Source organism: Salmo salar, chromosome 20, assembly GCF_965601325.2.
Source record: "Salmo salar chromosome 20, fSalSal1, whole genome shotgun sequence".
NCBI lineage: Eukaryota > Metazoa > Chordata > Actinopteri > Salmoniformes > Salmonidae > Salmo > Salmo salar.
In genome coordinates, this window is record NC_138310.1 from 91,339,984 (window position 1) to 91,360,135 (window position 20,152).

The following is a 20,152-nucleotide window of genomic DNA, read 5'->3' on the forward strand; positions in this document are numbered from 1 at the left end:
GAAACAGAGAGAGAGAGAGAGAGGTAGAAACAGAGAGACAGAAATATATATATATTTTTTTTTCTGTCTCTGTTACTACCTCTCTTTCTCTCTCTCTGTTTCTACTGCTCTCTCTCTATGTTTCCACCTCTGTGTAACGCCCTGGCCATAGAGAGGGGTTTTTTGTTCTTTATTTTGGTTAGGCCAGGGTGTTACATTGGGTGGGCGTTCTATGTTCATTTTTCTATGTTGGCTGGTTTCTTTGTTTTGGGCCGTGTGTGGCTCCCAATCAGGGAGTCATACATAAGTAGCCTGTTTTTCCTTTGGGTTTTGTGGGTGATTGTTTTCTGTTAGTGTCTGTTTCCTGACAGGACTGTTTTGCTGTCGACTTTGGTTTATTTTTGTAAAGTGTTCTCTTTTTCTATTAAAATTCTAATAATGAACACATCCTCCGCTGCACCTTGGTCTAATTCTGATCTCTCTCTCTCTCTCTCTCTCTCTCTCTCTCTCTCTCTCTCTCTCTCTCTCTCTCTCTCTCTCTCTCTCTCTCTCTCTCTCTCTCTCTCTCTCTCTCTCTCTCTCTCTCTCTCTCTCTCTCTCTCTCTCTCTCTCTCTCTCTCTCTCTCTCTCTCTCTCTCTCATATATATACTGCTCAAAAAAATAAAAGGAACACTAAAATAACACATCCTAGATCTGAATGAATGAAATAATCTTATTAAATACTTTTTTCTTTACATAGTTGAATGTGCTGACAACAAAATCACACAAAAATAATCAATGAAAATCCAATTTATCAACCCATGGAAGTCTGGATTTGGAGTCACACTCAAAATTAAAGTGGAAAACCACACTACAGGCTGATCCAACTTTGATGTAATGTCCTTAAAACAAGTCAAAATGAGGCTCAGTAGTGTGTGTGGCCTCCACGTGCCTGTATGACCTCCCTACAACGCCTGGGCATGCTCCTGATGAGGTGGCGGATGGTCTCCTGAGGGATCTCCTCCCAGACCTGGACTAAAGCATCCGCCAACTCCTGGACAGTCTGTGGTGCAACGTGGCGTTGGTGGATGGAGCGCGACATGATGTCCCAGATGTGCTCAATTGGATTCAGGTCTGGGGAACGGGCGGGCCAGTCCATAGCATCAATGCCTTCCTCTTGCAGGAACTGCTGACACACTCCAGCCACATGAGGTCTAGCATTGTCTTGCATTAGGAGGAACCCAGGGCCAACCGCACCAGCATATGGTCTCACAAGGGGTCGGAGGATCTCATCTCGGTACCTAATGGCAGTCAGGCTACCTCTGGCGAGCACATGGAGGGCTGTGCGGCCCCCCAAAGAAATGCCACCCCACACCATGACTGACCCACCGCCAAACCGGTCATGCTGGAGGATGTTGCAGGCAGCAGAACGTTCTCCACGGCGTCTCCAGACTCTGTCACGTCTGTCACGTGCTCAGTGTGAACCTGCTTTCATCTGTGAAGAGCACAGGGCGCCAGTGGCGAATTTACCAATCTTGGTGTTCTCTGGCAAATGCCAAACGTCCTGCACGGTGTTGGGCTGTACGCACAACCCCCACCTGTGGACGTCGGGCCCTCATACCACCCTCATGGAGTCTGTTTCTGACCGTTTGAGCAGACACATGCACATTTGTGGCCTGCTGGAGGTCATTTTGCAGGGCTCTGGCAGTGCTTCTCCTGCTCCTCCTTGCACAAAGGCGGAGGTAGCGGTCCTGCTGCTGGGTTGTTGCCCTCCTACGGCCTCCTCCACGTCTCCTGATGTACTGGCCTGTCTCCTGGTAGCGCCTCCATGCTCTGGACACTACGCTGACAGACACAGCAAACCTTCTTGCAACATCTTGCATTGATGTGCCATCCTGGATGAGCTGCACTACCTGAGCCACTTGTGTGGGTTGTAGACTCCGTCTCATGCTACCACTAGAGTGAAAGCACCGCCAGCATTCAAAAGTGACCAAAACATCAGCCAGGAAGCATAGGAACTGAGAAGTGGTCTGTGGTCCCCACCTGCAGAACCACTCCTTTATTGGGGGTGTCTTGCTAATTGCCTATAATTTCCACTTGTTGTCTATTCCATTTGCACAACAGCATGTGAAATTTAGGTAGAAACAGAAAGAGAGAGACAGAGAGACGTAGAAACAGAGAGAGAGAGAGACAGAGAGAGAGAGAGAGAGAGAGAGAGAGAGAGAGAAGAGAGAGAGACAGAGGTAGAAACAGAGAGACAAACGGGGACAAACACCTGCCTGGAGGTGACAGCATTCCCTCCCTCATATGCCCCACGAGGCACAACTATGACAACATAACTAACAGAAAGGGTCACAACTCCTGCAGCTCTGTCGGACGCTGGGTATGTACATAGTCAATGGTCGGCTTCAAGGGGACTCCTATGGTAGGTACACCTATAGCTCATCCCCTGGCAGTAGTACTGTAGACTACTTTATCACTGACCTCAACCCAGAGTCTCTCAGAGCGTTCACAGTCAGTCCACTGACACCCTATCAGATCACAGATAATTAGGCAACAACAAATGCAATCCCTTTTAAACAACTTCCTGGACAAAACGTTCCACTGTAATAGTGAAGGTGTAAACTTGTCAGTAGAAAATGTTAACAGTATATTTGACCTCTCAGCTTCCCTATCAAATCTAAATATTTCAAAACAGAAAACCGAAGAAAAATGGCATCTCTGGCATCTTCCCCAATATTTGGAACCAAGGACGGATCACCCCAATCCACAAAGTGGAGACAAATTTGACCCCAATAACTACAGTGGGATATAAGTCAACAGCAACCTTGGGAAAATCCTCTGCTTTATCATTAACAGCAGACTCGTACATTTCCTCAGTGAAAACAATATACTGAGCAAATGTCAAATTGGCTTTTTACCAAATTACCATACGACAGACCACGTATTCACCCTGCACACCCCAAATGACAAACAAACAAACCGAAACAAAGGCAAAGTCTTCTCATGCTTTGTTGATGTCAAAAAAGCTGTGGACTCAATTTGGCATGAGGGTCTGCTATACAAATTAATGGAAAGTGGTGTTGGGAAAAAACATATGACATTATAAAATACATGTACACAAACAACAAGTATGCGGTTAAAATTGGCAAAAAACACACATTTCTTTCCACAGGGCCGTGGGGTGAGACAGGGATGCAGCTTAAGCCGCACATTCTTCAACATATATATCAACAACTTGGCGAGGGCACTAGAACAGTCTGCAGCACCCGGCCTCACCCTACTAGAATCTGAAGTCAAATGTCTACTGTTTGCTGATGATCTGGTGCTTCTGTCACCAACCAAGGAGGGCCTTCAGCAGCACCTAGATCTTCTGCATAGATTCTGTCAGACCTGGGCCCTGACAGTAAATCTCAGTAAGACCAAAATAATGATGTTCCAAACAAGGTCCAGTCGCCAGGACCACAAATACAAATTCCATCTACACTATTGCCCTACAGCACGCAAAAAACGTTACATACCTCGGCCTAAACATCAGCGCCACAGATTGGCCTATTTGTGATTAAAATTTGCCATATCAATTAGAATCTGGCTAAAACCACTTGAATCAATTATAGAACTCATTTCCCTTTATGGTTGTGAGGTCTGGGGTCCGCTCACCAACCAAAAATTCACAAAATGGGACTAACACCAAATCAAGTCTCTGCATGCAAGATTCTGCAAAAATATCCTCTGTGTACATCGTAAAACACCAAATAATGCATGCAGAGCAGAAGGCCGATACCCAGTAATTATCAAAATCTAGAAAAGCGACGTTAAATTCTACAACCACCTAAAAGGAAGTGATTCCCAAACCTTCCATAACAAAGACATCACCTACAGATAGATGAACCTGGAGAAGAGTCCCCTAAGCAAGCTGGTCCTGGGGCTCTGTTCACAAACACAAACACACCCACAGAGCCCCAGGACAGCAACACAATTAGACCCAACCAAATCATGAGAATACAAAAAGATAATTACTTGACACATTGGAAAGAATAAACAAAAAACTAGGCCAAAGGCAAACTAGCCCTAAACAGAGAGCACAACGTGGCAGAATACCTGACCACTGTGACTGACCCAAACTTAAGGAAAGCTTTGACTATGTACAGACTCAGTGAGCGTAGCCTTGCTATTGAGAAAGGCCGCCGTAGGCAGACTAAATCATGAGAAAACATTGGAAAGAAATTACAAAAAAACAGAGCAAACTAGAATGTTATTTGACCCTAAACAGAGAGAACACAGTGGCAGAATACCTGACTTTTTGTTTATTTTCTATATCACTTGCTTTGGCAATGTTAACATATGTTTCCCATGCCAATAAAGCCCAATGAATTGAATTGAGAGAAAGAGAGACTCAGTGAGCATTGCCACACTGCCCACAAAATGAGTTGGAAACTGAGCAGCACTTCCTAACCTCCTGCCAAATGTATGACCATATTAGAGACACATATTTCCCTCAGATTACACAGACCCACAAATAATTCGAAAACAAATCCAATTCTGATAAACTCCCATATCTACTGGGTGAAATACCACAGGGTGCAATCACAGCAGTAAGATTTGTGACCTGTTGCCACAAGAAAAGAGCAACCAGTGAAGAACAAACACCATTGTAAATACAAACTATATTTATGTTTATTTATTTTTCCCTTTTGTACTTTAACTATTTGCACATCATTACAACACTGTATACAGACATAATATGACATTTGAAATGTCTTTATTCTTTCTGAACTATTGTAATTGTCACGTCCTGACCAATATTTAGGTATTATTTCTATTATATTTGGTCAGGACGTGGCAGAGGTATATTTGTTTTGTATTATGGGGTTTTGTGTGTGGTGTAGTGGGGTGTATTAGTTTGGTATAGGTTCTAGGTTTGTTTTTCTATGTGTAGTTTTGGGTGCTGGACTCTCAATTGGAGGCAGGTGTTTCTAGTTGCCTCTGATTGGGAGTCCCATAAGTAGGTGTGTGTTTGTTTGGTTTTCGTGGGTAGTTGTTTTTGCACTGCGTGTTGTGTGCCTGCAAAACTGTTCCTGTCGTGTATATTGTTTTCCAGTGGATGCGTTACTCCTTTTTTGAATTAAAACATGAGCATCCATATTCCCGCTGCAGTTTGGTCTATTCAACACGGCTCTTTTTGTGACAGTAATTGTAAAGTTTACTGTACATGTTTGTATTGTTTATTATCTATTTCACTTGCTTTGGCAATGTTAACATACGTTTCCCCATGCCAATAAAGCCCTTAAATTGAATTGAAATTGAATTGACTCGGGAAACTCGGAAATGTCCCACTTCCTGATTCGTTGAACGCGGCACAGTGTATAACTGACCCCAGTTAGCAAGGCTGACATCTCAGAGTTTCCTAGTTCCGACTAGCAGTGGAACGCGCCAAGAGTCCTTCAACAGACAAGTAGATAGATAGTTTCTCCTTCTCTAACTATGTACACATCGTTACAACACTGTATATAGACATCATATGACATTTGAAATGTCTTTATTCCTTTGGAACTTTTGTGAGTGTAATGATTAGTGTTCATTTATTATCTATTTCACTTGCTTTAGCAATGTTAACATATGTTTCCCGTGCCAATAAAGCCCCTTGAATTGAATAGAGACAGAGACAGAGACAGACCGCAGTAGAAACAGAGAGAGAGAGTTGTTTGAATTTAATTGAGACGGAGACAGTGGTAGAGAGAGCGAGCGAGCGAGAGAGACAGCGAGAGCGAGCGAGACAGACAGCGAGAGAAGCAGTAGTATAAATAGAGAGAGAAGAATTTGAAAACAAACCCAATTCTGATAAACTCCCATATCTACTGGGTGAAATACCACAGTGTGCCATCACAGCAGCAAGGTTTGTGACCTGTTGCCACAAGAAAAGGTCAACCAGTGAAGAACAAACACCATTGTAAATACAACCTATATTTATGTTTATTTTCCCTTTTGTACTTTAACTATTTGCACATCATTACAACACTGTATATAGACATAATATGACATTTGTAATGTCTTTATTATTTTGGAACTTCTGTGAGTGTAATGTTTACTGTTAATTTTTTATTATTTATTTCACTTTTGTACATTATTTCACATGCTTTGGCAATGTAAACATATGTTTCCCATGCCAATAAAGCTCTTACATTGAATTGGGAGAGAGACAGACAGAGATAGAGACAGAGACGGGGAGAGAGAGAAAGAGAGAGAGAGAGAGAGACAGTGGTAGAAACAGAGAGAGAGAGAGACAGAGAGAGAGAGAGACAGAGAGAAAGAGAAAGAGAGAGAGTGACAGTGGTAGAAACAGAGGGAGAGAGACAGAGAGAGAGAGAGAGAGAGAGAGAGAGAGAGAGAGACACATGGTTCACATCACATATCCTCCAGGACACCCTAGACCCACTCCAATTTGCGTACCGCCCCAACAGATCCACAGATGACGCAATCTCAATCTCACCCCGCACTGCCCTTTCCCACCTGGACAAAAGGAACACCTATGTGAGAATGCTGTTCATCGACTACAGCTCAGCGTTCAACACTATAGTACCCACAAAGCTCATCACTAAGCTAAGGACTCTGGGACTAAACACCTCCCTCTGCAACTGGATCCTGGACTTCCTGACGGCCCGCCCCCAGGTGGTAACAACACATCCGCCACGCTGATCCTCAACACGGGGGACCCTCAGGGGTGCGTGCTCAGTCCCCTCCTGGACTCCCTGTTCACTCATGACTGCACGGCCAGGCACGACTCCAACACCATCATTAAATTTGCTGACAACACAGCAGTGGTATGCCTGATCACCGACAACGATGAGACGGCCTATAGGGAGGAGGTCAGAGACCTGGCAGTGTGGTGGCAGGACAACAACCTCTCACTCAATGTGTGCAAGACAAAAGAGCTGATCGTAGACTACAGGAAAAGGCGGGCCGATCAGGCCCCCATCAACATTGACAGGGCTGGAGTGGAGCAGGTTGACAGCTTCAAATTCCTTTGTGTCCACATCACCAAAAACTATCATGGTCCAAACACACAAAAACAGTCGTGAAGAGGGCACGACAACTAGAGGTCGACCGATTAATCGGAATGGCCGATTAATTAGGGCCGATTTCAAGTTTTCATAACAATTGGTAATCGGTATTTTTGGCAACCGATTTGACGATTTATTTAACTAGGCAAGTCAGATTAAGAACACATTCTTATTTTCAATGACGGCCTAGGAACGGGGGTCAACTGCCTTGTTCAGAGGGGGATTCGGGGATTCATTTTTGCAACCTTCCGGTTACTAGTCCAACGCTCTAACCACCTGCCTTACATTGCACTCCACAAGGAGCCTGCATGGCAGGCTGACTACCAGTTACGCGAGGGCAGCAAGAAGCCAAGGTAAGTTGCTAGCTAGCATTAAACTTATCTTATAAAAAACGATCAATCTTAACATAATCACTAGTTAACTACACATGGTTGATGATATTACTAGTTTATCTAACGTGTCCTGCGTTGCATATAATCGATGCGGTGCCTGTTCATTTCTCATCGAATCACAGCCTACTTCGAAAAACGGGTGATGATTTAACAAGCGCATTTGAGAAAAAAGCACTGTCGTTGCACCAATGTACCTAACCATAAACATCAATGCCTTTCTTTAAAATCAATAAACAAGTATATATTTTTAAACCTGCATATTCAGTTAACCTGTTAGGGCTAGGGGGCAGTATTGACACGGCTGGATAAAAAACATACCCGATTTAATCTGGTTACCACTCCTACCCAGTAACTAGAATATGCATATACTTATTACATATGGATAGAAAACACCCTAAATTTTCTAAAACTGTTTGAATGGTGTCTGTGAGTATAACAGAACTCAAATGGCAGGTCAAAACCTGAGAGATTCCTTTACAGGAAGTGGCCTGTCTGACCATTTGTTGAACTTCTTTTCCATCTCTATCATTTACTAAGGATCTCTGCTCTAACGTGACACTTCCCACGTCGTCCATAGGCGCTCAGAGCCCGGGAAAAAACAGAATGTCGTCATTCCAGCCCCAGGCTGAAACACATTATCGCCTTTCTCAAGTGGCCGATCAAGGGACACTGGCTTATGCGCGTGACCCCGACCGCCCCCGCCTTTGGGATTTTTTCCTCTGTTTGCCGAAAAGGAGATTCCCTGTCGGAATATTATCGCTTTTCTACGAGAAAAATGTCGTAAAAATTGATTTTAAACAGCGGTTGACATGCTTCGAAGTACGGTAATGGAATACTTAGAATTTTATTGTCACGAATTGCGCCATGCGCGTGACACTTCTTTACTATTTCGGATAGTGTCTGGAACGCACGAACAAAACGCCGCTATTCGGATATAACGATGGATTATTTTGGACCAAACCAACATTTGTTATTGAAGTAGCAGTCCTGGGTGTGTATTCTGACGAAGACAACAAAAGGTAATGAAACTTTTATAATAGTAAATATGATTATGGTGAGTGCTAAACTTGCCGGGTGTCTAAATAGCGAGCCCGTGATGCCTGGGCTATGTACTTAGAATATTGCAAAATGTGCTTTCACCAAAAAGCTATTTTAAAATCGGACATATCGAGTGCATAGAGGAGGTCTGTATCTATAATTCTTAAAATAATTGTTATGCTTTTTGTGAACGTTTATCGTGAGTAATTTAGTAAAATGTTAGCGAATTCCCCGGAAGTTTGCGGGGGGTATGCTAGTTCTGAACGTCACATGCTAATGTAAAAAGCTGGTTTTTGATATAAATATGAACTTGATTGAACAAAACATGCATGTATTGTATAACATAATGTCCTAGGGTTGTCATCTGATGAAGATCATCAAAGGTGAGTGCTGCATTTAGCTGTCTTTCTGGGTTTTGGTGACATTACATGCTGGCTTGAAAAATGGGTGTCTGATTATTTCTGGCTTGGTACTCTGCTGACATAATCTAATGTTTTGCTTTCGTTGTAAAGCCTTTTTGAAATCGGACAGTGTGGTTAGATTAACGAGAGTCTTGTCTTTAAATGGCTGTAAAATAGTCATATGTTTGAGAAATTGAAGTAATAGGATTTTTAAGGTTTTGAAAATCGCGCCACAGGATAGCAGTGGCTGTTACGTAGGTGGGACGAATTCGTCCCGCCTAGCCTAGAGAGGTTAATATTGCCTGCTAACATGAAATTGTCACACATCTCTAGCGTTCATTGCACGCAGAGTCAGGCTATATGCAACAGTTTGGGCCGCCTGGCTCGTTGCGAACTAATTTGCCAGAAATGTACGTAATTATGACATACCATTGAAGGTTGTGCAATGTAACAGGAATATTTAGACTTAGGGATGCCACCTGTTAGATAAAATACGGAACGGTTCCGTATTTCACTGAAAGGAAAAACGTTTTGTTTTTGAGATGATAGTTTCCGGATTCGACCATATTAATGACCTAAGGCTCGTGTTTCTGTGTGTTATTATGTTATAATTAAGTGTATGATTTGATAGAGCAGGCTGACTGAGCGGTGGTAGGCACCAGCAGGCTCGTAAGTATTCATTCAAAACAGCACTTTCGTGCGTTTTGCCAGCAGCCCTTCGCAATGCATTGCGCTGTTTATGACTTCAAGCCTATCAACTCCCAAGATTAGGCTGGTGTAACCAATATGAAATGGCTAGCTAGTTAGCCGGGTGCGCGCTAATAGCGTTTCAAACGTCACTCGCTCTGAGACTTGGAGTGGTTGTTCCCCTTGCTCTGCATGGGTAACGCTGCTTCGAGGGTGGCTGTTGTCGATGTGTTCCTGGTTCAAGCCCAGGTAGGAGCAAGGAGAGGGACGGAAGCTATACTGTTACACTGGCAATACTAAAGTGCCTATAAGAACATCCAATAGTCAAAGGTATATGAAATACAAATCGTATAGAGAGAAATAGTCCTATAATTCCTATAATAACTACAACCTAAAACTTCTCATCTGGGAATATTGAAGCCTCATGTTTAAAGGAACCACCAGCTTTCATATGTTCTGAGCAAGGAAATTAAACGTTAGCTTTTTTACATGGCACATATTGCACTTTTACTTTCTTCTCCAACACTTTGTTTTTGCATTATTTAAACCAAATTGAACATTTCATTATTTATTTGAGGCTAAATTGATTTTATTGATGTATTATATTAGGTTTAAATAAGTGTTCATTCAGTATTGTTGTATTTGTCATTATTACAAATAAATAAATAAATGTAAAAAAAATGTTTTACAAAATGGGCCGATTAATCAGCATCTGCTTTTTTGGGTCCTCCAATAATCGGTATCGGCGTTGAAAAATCATAATCGGTCGACCTCTAACGACAACACCTTTCATATTACTGCTGCTATACTACTGCTGCTATACTACTGCTATACTACTGTTGCTATACTACTGCTGCTACACTACTGCTGCTACACTACTGTTGCTACACTACTGTTGCTACACCACTGCTGCTATACTACTGCTGCTATACCACTGCTGCTATACCACTGCTGCTATACTACTGCTGCTATATTACTGCTGCTACACCACTGCTGCTATACTACTGCTGCTATATTACTGCTGCTATACTACTGCTGCTATACCACTGCTGCTATACCACTGCTGCTATACCACTGCTGCTATACTACTGTTGCTATACTACTGCTGCTATACTACTGTTGCTATACTACTGCTGCTATACCACTGCTGCTATACTACTACTGCTGCTATACTACTGTTGCTATACCATTGCTGCTATATTACTACTGCTGCTATATCACTGTTACTATATCACTACTGCTATATTACTGCTGCTATACTACTGTTGCTATACTACTGCTGCTATACTACTGCTGCTATACTACTGCTGCTATACTACTGCTGCTATACCACTGCTGCTATATTACTACTGCTGCTATATCACTGTTACTATATCACTGCTGCTATACTACTGCTACTACTGCTGCTATACTACTGCTGCTATACTACTGCTGCTGCTATACTACTACTGCTGCTATACTACTACTGCTGCTATACTACTGCTGCTATACTACTACTGCTGCTATACTACTGCTGCTGCTATACTACTGCTGCTGCTATACTACTGCTGCTGCTATACTACTGCTGCTATACTACTGCTGCTATACTACTGCTGCTATACTACTGCTGCTACACTACTGCTGCTATATTACTGTTACTATATTACTACTGCTATACTACTACTGCTGCTATATTACTGCTGCTGCTATACTACTACTGCTGCTATACTACTACTGCTGCTATACTACTACTGTTGCTATACTACTACTGTTGCTATACTACTACTACTACTGCTGCTATACTACTACTGCTGCTATACTACTACTGCTGCTATACTACTGTTGCTATACTACTACTGCTGCTATACTACTGTTGCTATACTACTGCTGCTATACTACTGCTGCTATACTACTGCTGCTATACTACTGCTGCTATACTACTGTTACTATAGTACTGTTACTATACTACTGGTATATATTAATGATGCTATAATACTGTTACTATACTACTGGTACATATTACTGTTACTATACTACTGGTATATATTACTGGTATATATTACTGTTACTATACTACTGTTGCTATATTACTGTTACTATAGTACTGTTACTATACTACTGGTATATATTAATGACGCTATAATACTGTTACTATACTACTGGTATATATTAATGTTACTATAGTACTGTTACTATACTACTGGTATATATTAATGATGCTATAGTACTGTTACTAAACTACTGGTATATATTAATGATGCTATAGTACTGTTACTATACTACTGGTATATATTAATGATGCTATAGTACTGTTACTATACTACTGGTATATATTAATGATGCTATAGTACTGTTACTATACTACTGGTACATATTACTGTTACTATACTACTGGTATATATTACTGGTATATATTACTGTTACTATACTACTGTTGCTATATTACTGTTACTATAGTACTGTTACTATACTACTGGTATATATTAATGACGCTATAATACTGTTACTATACTACTGGTATATATTAATGTTACTATAGTACTGTTACTATACTACTGGTATATATTAATGATGCTATAGTACTGTTACTAAACTACTGGTATATATTAATGATGCTATAGTACTGTTACTATACTACTGGTATATATTACTGTTACTATAGTACTGTTACTATACTACTGGTATATATTAATGATGCTATAGTACTGTTACTATACTACTGGTATATATTCATGTTGCTATAGTACTGTTACTATACTACTGGTATATATTACTGTTGCTGTACTACTGCTGCTATATTACTGTTACTATAATACTGTTACTATACTACTGGTATATATTCATGTTGCTATACTACTGTTGCTATAGTACTGGTGCTCTGTGTTGCTATGTGCCAACCAGGGGAATAGGGATGAGAGAAAACACAACACACCTGTGAGAAGAGCACAAGACAGTGTGTGTGTGTGTGTGTGTGTATGTGTGTGTGTGTGTGTGTGTGTGTGTGTGTGTGTGTGTGTGTGTGTGTGTGTGTGTGTGTGTGTGTGTGTGTGTGTGTGTGTGTGTGTGTGTGGAGGTCAAGGTAGACAGACAGACAACACTGTCCATGTGTCTGTCTGTCTAAGAGGTGTGTTAATGTTATGGCTCGTTAGGGGGGGCGAAGACAACCCTGTTAGACTAAACAGTAGCTAAACATTGTTGCTGCCAGTCAGGGAGGAGGGAAGGGGAGGGGGGGGGGGGGGGGGACAGGAGGGGGTGTATAACAGGAACACCAGTCTAGCACTCCCACATCCCCTGGCCTTGGCTGAGGAACGTGGGAGAGACAGAGAGAGGGAAGGAGGGACAAAAAGGGAGGACAGAGGATACAGAGAGGAAGGGAGGGAGGGAGGGAGGGAGGGAGGGAGGGAGGGAGGGAGGGAGGGAGGGAGGGAGGGAGGGAGGGAGGGAGGGAGGGAGGGCAGGAAGGACAGGGGATAAGGAGAGGAAGGGAGGCGTGACCGCCGTAAGAAAACATGTTATAACAATGAATAAAAACACAGGATATATGCATGCGTATAGTTGGACCAGGAGGCCATGAGTCAGGAACCCCTGGTGTACTGTTAACAGTCACACGAATCTCTCTGTGTTGTAATGATTATCTCTGGTGTACTGTTAACAGTCACACGAATCTCTCTGTGCTGTAATGATTATCTCTGGTGTACTGTTAACAGTCACACGAATCTCTCTGTGCTGTAATGATTATCTCTGATGTACTGTTAACAGTCACACGAATCTCTCTGTGCTGTAATGATTATCTCTGGTGTACTGTTAACAGTCACACGAATCTCTCTGTGCTGTAATGATTATCTCTGGTGTACTGTTAACAGTCACACGAATCTCTCTGTGTTGTAATGATCATCTCTGATGTACTGTTAACAGTCACACGAATCTCTGTGTTGTAATGATTATCTCTGATGTACTGTTAACAGTCACACGAATCTCTCTGTGTTGTAATGATTATCTCTGGTGTACTGTTAACAGTCACACAAATCTCTCTGTGCTGTAATGATTATCTCTGGTGTACTGTTAACAGTCACACGAATCTCTCTGTGCTGTAATGATTATCTCTGGTGTACTGTTAACAGTCACACGAATCTCTCTGCGTTGTAATGATTATCTCTGATGTACTGTTAACAGTCACACGAATCTCTCTGTGCTGTAATGATTATCTCTTGGATTACATGGATTACCACAGATAACACTGCTACTCCTACTGCTCTCTCTTCGTCTGCCCACGTGTTCTCACATACCCCTAGAGCATCGAGCCAGCGGGGTGGTGGCACTGGAATCCTCATCTCTCCCAAGTGGACATTCTCTCTTTCTCCCCTGACCCATCTGTCTATCTCCTCATTTGAATTCCATGCTGTCACAGTTACCAGCCCTTTCAAGCTTAACATCCTTATCATTTATCGCCCTCCAGGTTCCCTTGGAGAGTTCATCAATGAGCTTGACGCCTTGATAAGTTCCTTTCCTGAGGATGGCTCACCTCTCACAGTTCTGGGTGACTTTAACCTCCCCACGTCTACCTTTGACTCATTCCTCTCTGCCTCCTTCTTTCCACTCCTCTCCTCTTTTGACCTCACCCTCTCACCTTCCCCCCCTACTCACAAGGCAGGCAATACGCTTGACCTCATCTTTACTAGATGCTGTTCTTCCACTAATCTCATTGCAACTCCCCTCCAAATCTCCGACCACTACCTTGTATCCTTTTCCCTCTTGCTCTCATCCAACACTTCTCACTCTGCCCCTACTCGGATGGTATTGCGCCGTCCCAACCTTCGCTCTCTCTCTCCCGCTACTCTCTCCTCTTCCATCCTATCATCTCTTCCCTCTGCTCAAACCTTCTCCAACCTATCTCCTGATTCTGCCTCCTCAACCCTCCTCTCCTCCCTTTCTGCATCCTTTGATTTTCTCTGTCCCCTATCCTCCAGGCCGGCTCGGTCCTCCCCTCCTGCTCCGTGGCTCGACGACTCACTACGAGCTCACAGAACAGGGCTCCGGGCAGCCGAGCGGAAATGGAGGAAAACTCGCCTCCCTGCGGACCTGGCATCCTTTCACTCCCTCCTCTCTACATTTTCCTCTTCTGTCTCTGCTGCTAAAGCCACTTTCTACCACTCTAAATTCCAAGCATCTGCCTCTAACCCTAGGAAGCTCTTTGCTACCTTCTCCTCCCTCCTGAATCCTCCTCCCCCTCCCTCCTCCCTCTCTGCGGATGACTTCGTCAACCATTTTGAAAAGAAGGTTGACGATATCCGATCCTCGTTTGCTAAGTCAAACGACACCGCTGGTCCTGCTCACACTGCCCTACCCTGTGCTTTGACCTCTTTCTCCCCTCTCTCTCCAGATGAAATCTCGCGTCTTGTGACGGCCGGCCGCCCAACAACCTGCCCACTTGACCCTATCCCCTCCTCTCTTCTCCAGACCATTTCCGGAGACCTTCTCCCCTACCTCACCTCGCTCATCAACTCATCCTTGACCGCTGGCTACGTCCCTTCCGTCTTCAAGAGAGCGAGAGTTGCACCCCTTCTGAAAAAACCTACACTCGATCCCTCCGATGTCAACAACTACAGACCAGTATCGCTTCTTTCTTTTCTCTCCAAAACTCTTGAACGTGCCGTCCTTGGCCAGCTCTCCTGCTATCTCTCTCAGAATGACCTTCTTGATCCTAATCAGTCAGGTTTCAAGACTGGGCATTCAACTGAGACTGCTCTTCTCTGTGTCACGGAGGCTCTCCGCACTGCTAAAGCTAACTCTCTCTCCTCTGCTCTCATCCTTCTAGACCTATCTGCTGCCTGTGATACTGTGAACCATCAGATCCTCCTCTCCACCCTCTCCGAGTTGGGCATCTCCGGCGCGGCCCACGCTTGGATTGCGTCCTACCTGACAGGTCGCTCCTACCAGGTGGCGTGGCGAGAATCTGTCTCCGCACCATGCGCTCTCACCACTGGTGTCCCCCAGGGCTCTGTTCTAGGCCCTCTCCTATTCTCGCTATACACCAAGTCACTTGGCTCTGTCATATCCTCACATGGTCTCTCATATCATTGCTATGCAGATGACACACAATTAATCTTCTCCTTTCCCCCTTCTGATAACCAGGCGGCGAATCGCATCTCTGCATGTCTGTCAGACATATCAGTGTGGATGACGGATCACCAGCTCAAGCTGAACCTCGGCAAGACGGAGCTGCTCTTCCTCCCGGGGAAGGACTGCCCGTTCCATGATCTCGCCATCACGGTTGACAACTCCCTTGTGTCCTCCTCCCAGAGTGCTAAGAACCTTGGCGTGATCCTGGACAACACCCTGTCGTTCTCCACTAACATCAAGGCGGTGACCCGATCCTGTAGGTTCATGCTCTACAACATTCGCAGAGTACGACCCTGCCTCACACAGGAAGCGGCGCAGGTCCTAATCCAGGCACTTGTCATCTCCCGTCTGGATTACTGCAACTCGCTGTTGGCTGGGCTCCCTGCCTGTGCCATTAAACCCCTACAACTCATCCAGAACGCCGCAGCCCGTCTGGTGTTCAACCTTCCCAAGTTCTCTCACGTCACCCCGCTCCTCCGCTCTCTCCACTGGCTTCCAGTTGAAGCTCGCATCCGCTACAAGACCATGGTGATTGCCTACGGAGCTGTGAAGGGAACGGCACCTCCATACCTTCAGGCTCTGATCAGCCCTACACCCAAACAAGGGCACTGCGTTCATCCACCACTGGCCTGCTGGCCCCCCTACCTCTGAGGAAGCACAGTTCCCGCTCAGCCCAGTCAAAACTGTTCGCTGCTCTGGCACCCCAATGGTGGAACAAGCTCCCTCACGACGCCAGGACAGCGGAGTCAATCACCACCTTCCGGAGACACCTGAAACCCCACCTCTTCAAGGAATACCTGGGATAGGATAAAGTAATCCTTCTAACCCCCCCCTTAAAAGATTTAGATGCACTATTGTAAAGTGGTTGTTCCACTGGATATCATAAGGTGAATGCACCATTTTGTAAGTCGCTCTGGATAAGAGCGTCTGCTAAATGACTTAAATGTAAATGTAAATCTCTGGTGTACTGTTAACAGTCACACGAATCTCTCTGTGTTGTAATGATCATCTCTGATGTACTGTTAACAGTCACACGAATCTCTCTGTGCTGTAATGATTATCTCTGGTGTACTGTTAACAGTCACACGAATCTCTCTGTGTTGTAATGATTATCTTTGGTGTACTCAGAAGCTGAACAGAATACATACAGGACCATTATGGGAAAAGTGTGCCCCCATGTGGACCTGACAGAGAACTGCATCTTCAGTGGTTGTCAAAAGGCTGGTGGTGATGGTGAGTCGTGGCAGAGAGGAAGAGGCGAAGAGAGAGTGTTTACTCCACCCCACCCCACGAGGTAACGAATTTTGGGATGCAAGTCAATGAGTGTCGAATTTGGTCAACGAAAAAATGTAATGTCTTATTTTCTACTGGAGGCTTATTTGATCAAATAGAATTTTAGTAATGGTTAGTTAGGTTGTTAAGAACGCAGTGATATAAGTGGACTTAGGTGGCAATTCGGCAACTTGGGGAGGGAGGGAGGGAGGGAGGGAGGGAGGGAGGGAGGGAGGGAGGGAGGGAGGGAGGGAGGGAGGGAGGGAGGGAGGGAGGGAGGGAGGGAGGGAGGGAGGATTAAGGCCTGGGGATGTCGTATTGTTGTCAATGTCTCTATGTTCTCAAATTTGAAAATCTACAAATAAAAGTATATATTTTTATTTAACCAGGAAAAGCCCATTGAGACCCAGAGTCTTTTTTTCAAGGGAGACCTGGCCAAGAAGGCAGCAACAATCAATACATTACAACATACAACAATACAACATGATCAGGCCTAAAAAAAGCATTTACACTCCTCTGTAACAGAGTCTCCCATCAATATTTTAAATTCATTCAGGGGCACTAACATATCTAGACGAAGCAGGGATTGTAGACTATTCCATGCCTCTGGTGCACAAGAAGAGAAGGCAGTCTTGCCTAATACTGTGAACGTCCTGGGGACTTTAAGTAGCAACCACCTAGCAGACCGGGTATGGTAACATAGCAACCGCCTAGCAGACCGGGTATGGTAACATAGCAACCGCCTAGCAGACCGGGTATGGTAACATAGCAACCGCCTAGCAGACCGGGTATGGTAACATAGCAACCGCCTAGCAGACCAGGTATGGTAACATAGCAACCACCTAGCAGACCAGGTATGGTAACATAGCAACCACCTAGCAGACCGGGTATGGTAACATAGCAACCTCCTAGCAGACCAGGTATGGTAACATAGCAACCACCTAGCAGACCGGGTATGGTAACATAGCAACCTCCTAGCAGACCGGGTATGGTAACATAGCAACCGCCTAGCAGACCGGGTATGGTAACATAGCAACCACCTAGCAGACCAGGTATGGTAACATAGCAACCACCTAGCAGACCAGGTATGGTAACATAGCAACCACCTAGCAGACCGGGTATGGTAACATAGCAACCGCCTAGCAGACCGGGTATGGTAACATAGCAACCGCCTAGCAGACCGGGTATGGTAACATAGCAACCGCCTAGCAGACCAGGTATGGTAACATAGCAACCACCTAGCAGACCAGGTATGGTAACATAGCAACCACCTAGCAGACCGGGTATGGTAACATAGCAACCTCCTAGCAGACCAGGTATGGTAACATAGCAACCACCTAGTAGACCGGGTATGGTAACATAGCAACCTCCTAGCAGACCGGGTATGGTAACATAGCAACCGCCTAGCAGACCGGGTATGGTAACATAGCAACCACCTAGCAGACCAGGTATGGTAACATAGCAACCACCTAGCAGACCAGGTATGGTAACATAGCAACCACCTAGCAGACCGGGTATGGTAACATAGCAACCTCCTAGCAGACCGGGTATGGTAACATAGCAACCGCCTAGCAGACCGGGTATGGTAACATAGCAACCACCTAGCAGACCGGGTATGGTAACATAGCAACCACCTAGCAGACCAGGTATGGTAACATAGCAACCACCTAGCAGACCGGGAGTCCAGTCTCTGGTAGACGGAGGAGGCTGTATGATAAACAGAGTCCAGTCTCTATAAGACAGAGGAGGCTGCATGATAAACAGAGTCCAGTCTCTGGTAGACAGAGGAGGCTGTATGATAAACAGAGTCCAGTCTCTGGTAGACAGAGGAGGCTGTATGATAAACAGAGTCCAGTCTCTGGTAGACAGAGGAGGCTGTATGATAAACAGAGTCCAGTCTCTGGTAGACAGAGGAGGCTGTATGATAAACAGAGTCCAGTCTCTGTTAGACAGAGGAGGCTGTATGATAAACAGAGTCCAGTCTCTATAAGACAGAGGAGGCTGCATGATAAACAGAGTCCAGTCTCTGGTAGACAGAGGAGGCTGTATGATAAACAGAGTCCAGTCTCTGGTAGACAGAGGAGGCTGTATGATAAACAGAGTCCAGTCTCTGGTAGACGGAGGAGGCTGTATGATAAACAGAGTCCAGTCTCTATAAGACAGAGGAGGCTGTATGATAAACAGAGTCCAGTCTCTATAAGACAGAGGAGGCTGTATGATAAACAGAGTCCAGTCTCTGTAAGACAGAGGAGGCTGTATGATAAACAGAGTCCAGTCTCTGTAAGACAGAGGAGGCTGTATGATAAACAGAGTCCAGTCTCTGGTAGACAGAGGAGGCTGTATGATAAACAGAGTCCAGTCTCTGGTAGACAGAGGAGGCTGTATGATAAACAGAGTCCAGTCTCTGGTAGACAGAGGAGGCTGTATGATAAACAGAGTCCAGTCTCTATAAGACAGAGGAGGCTGTATGATAAACAGAGTCCAGTCTCTATAAGACAGAGGAGGCTGAATGATAAACAGAGTCCAGTCTCTATAAGACAGAGGAGGCTGTATGATAAACAGAGTCCAGTCTCTATAAGACAGAGGAGGCTGTATGATAAACAGAGTCCAGTCTCTATAAGACAGAGGAGGCTGTATGATAAACAGAGTCCAGTCTCTGGTAGACAGAGGAGGCTGTATGATAAACAGAGTCCAGTCTCTATAAGACAGAGGAGGCTGTATGATAAACAGAGTCCAGTCTCTGGTAGACAGAGGAGGCTGTATGATAAACAGAGTCCAGTCTCTGGTAGACAGAGGAGGCTGCATGATAAACAGAGTCCCGCTCTATAAGACAGAGGAGGCTGTATGATAAACAGAGTCCAGTCTCTGGTAGACAGAGGAGGCTGCATGATAAACAGAGTCCCGCTCTATAAGACAGAGGAGGCTGTATGATAAACAGAGTCCAGTCTCTGGTAGACAGAGGAGGCTGTATGATAAACAGAGTCCAGTCTCTGGTAGACAGAGGAGGCTGTATGATAAACAGAGTCCAGTCTCTATAAGACAGAGGAGGCTGTATGATAAACAGAGTCCAGTCTCTATAAGACAGAGGAGGCTGTATGATAAACAGAGTCCAGTCTCTGGTAGACAGAGGAGGCTGTATGATAAACAGAGTCCAGTCTCTATAAGACAGAGGAGGCTGTATGATAAACAGAGTCCAGTCTCTATAAGACAGAGGAGGCTGTATGATAAACAGAGTCCAGTCTC

General features: G+C 44.6%; 1 protein-coding gene across 1 annotated transcript in view; it reads right to left on the bottom strand.

Annotated features, from left to right (window-relative positions):
* cog6 (component of oligomeric golgi complex 6) overlaps positions 1-20,152 on the bottom strand; it is a 129,976-nt gene that overhangs the window by 61,689 nt on the left and 48,135 nt on the right.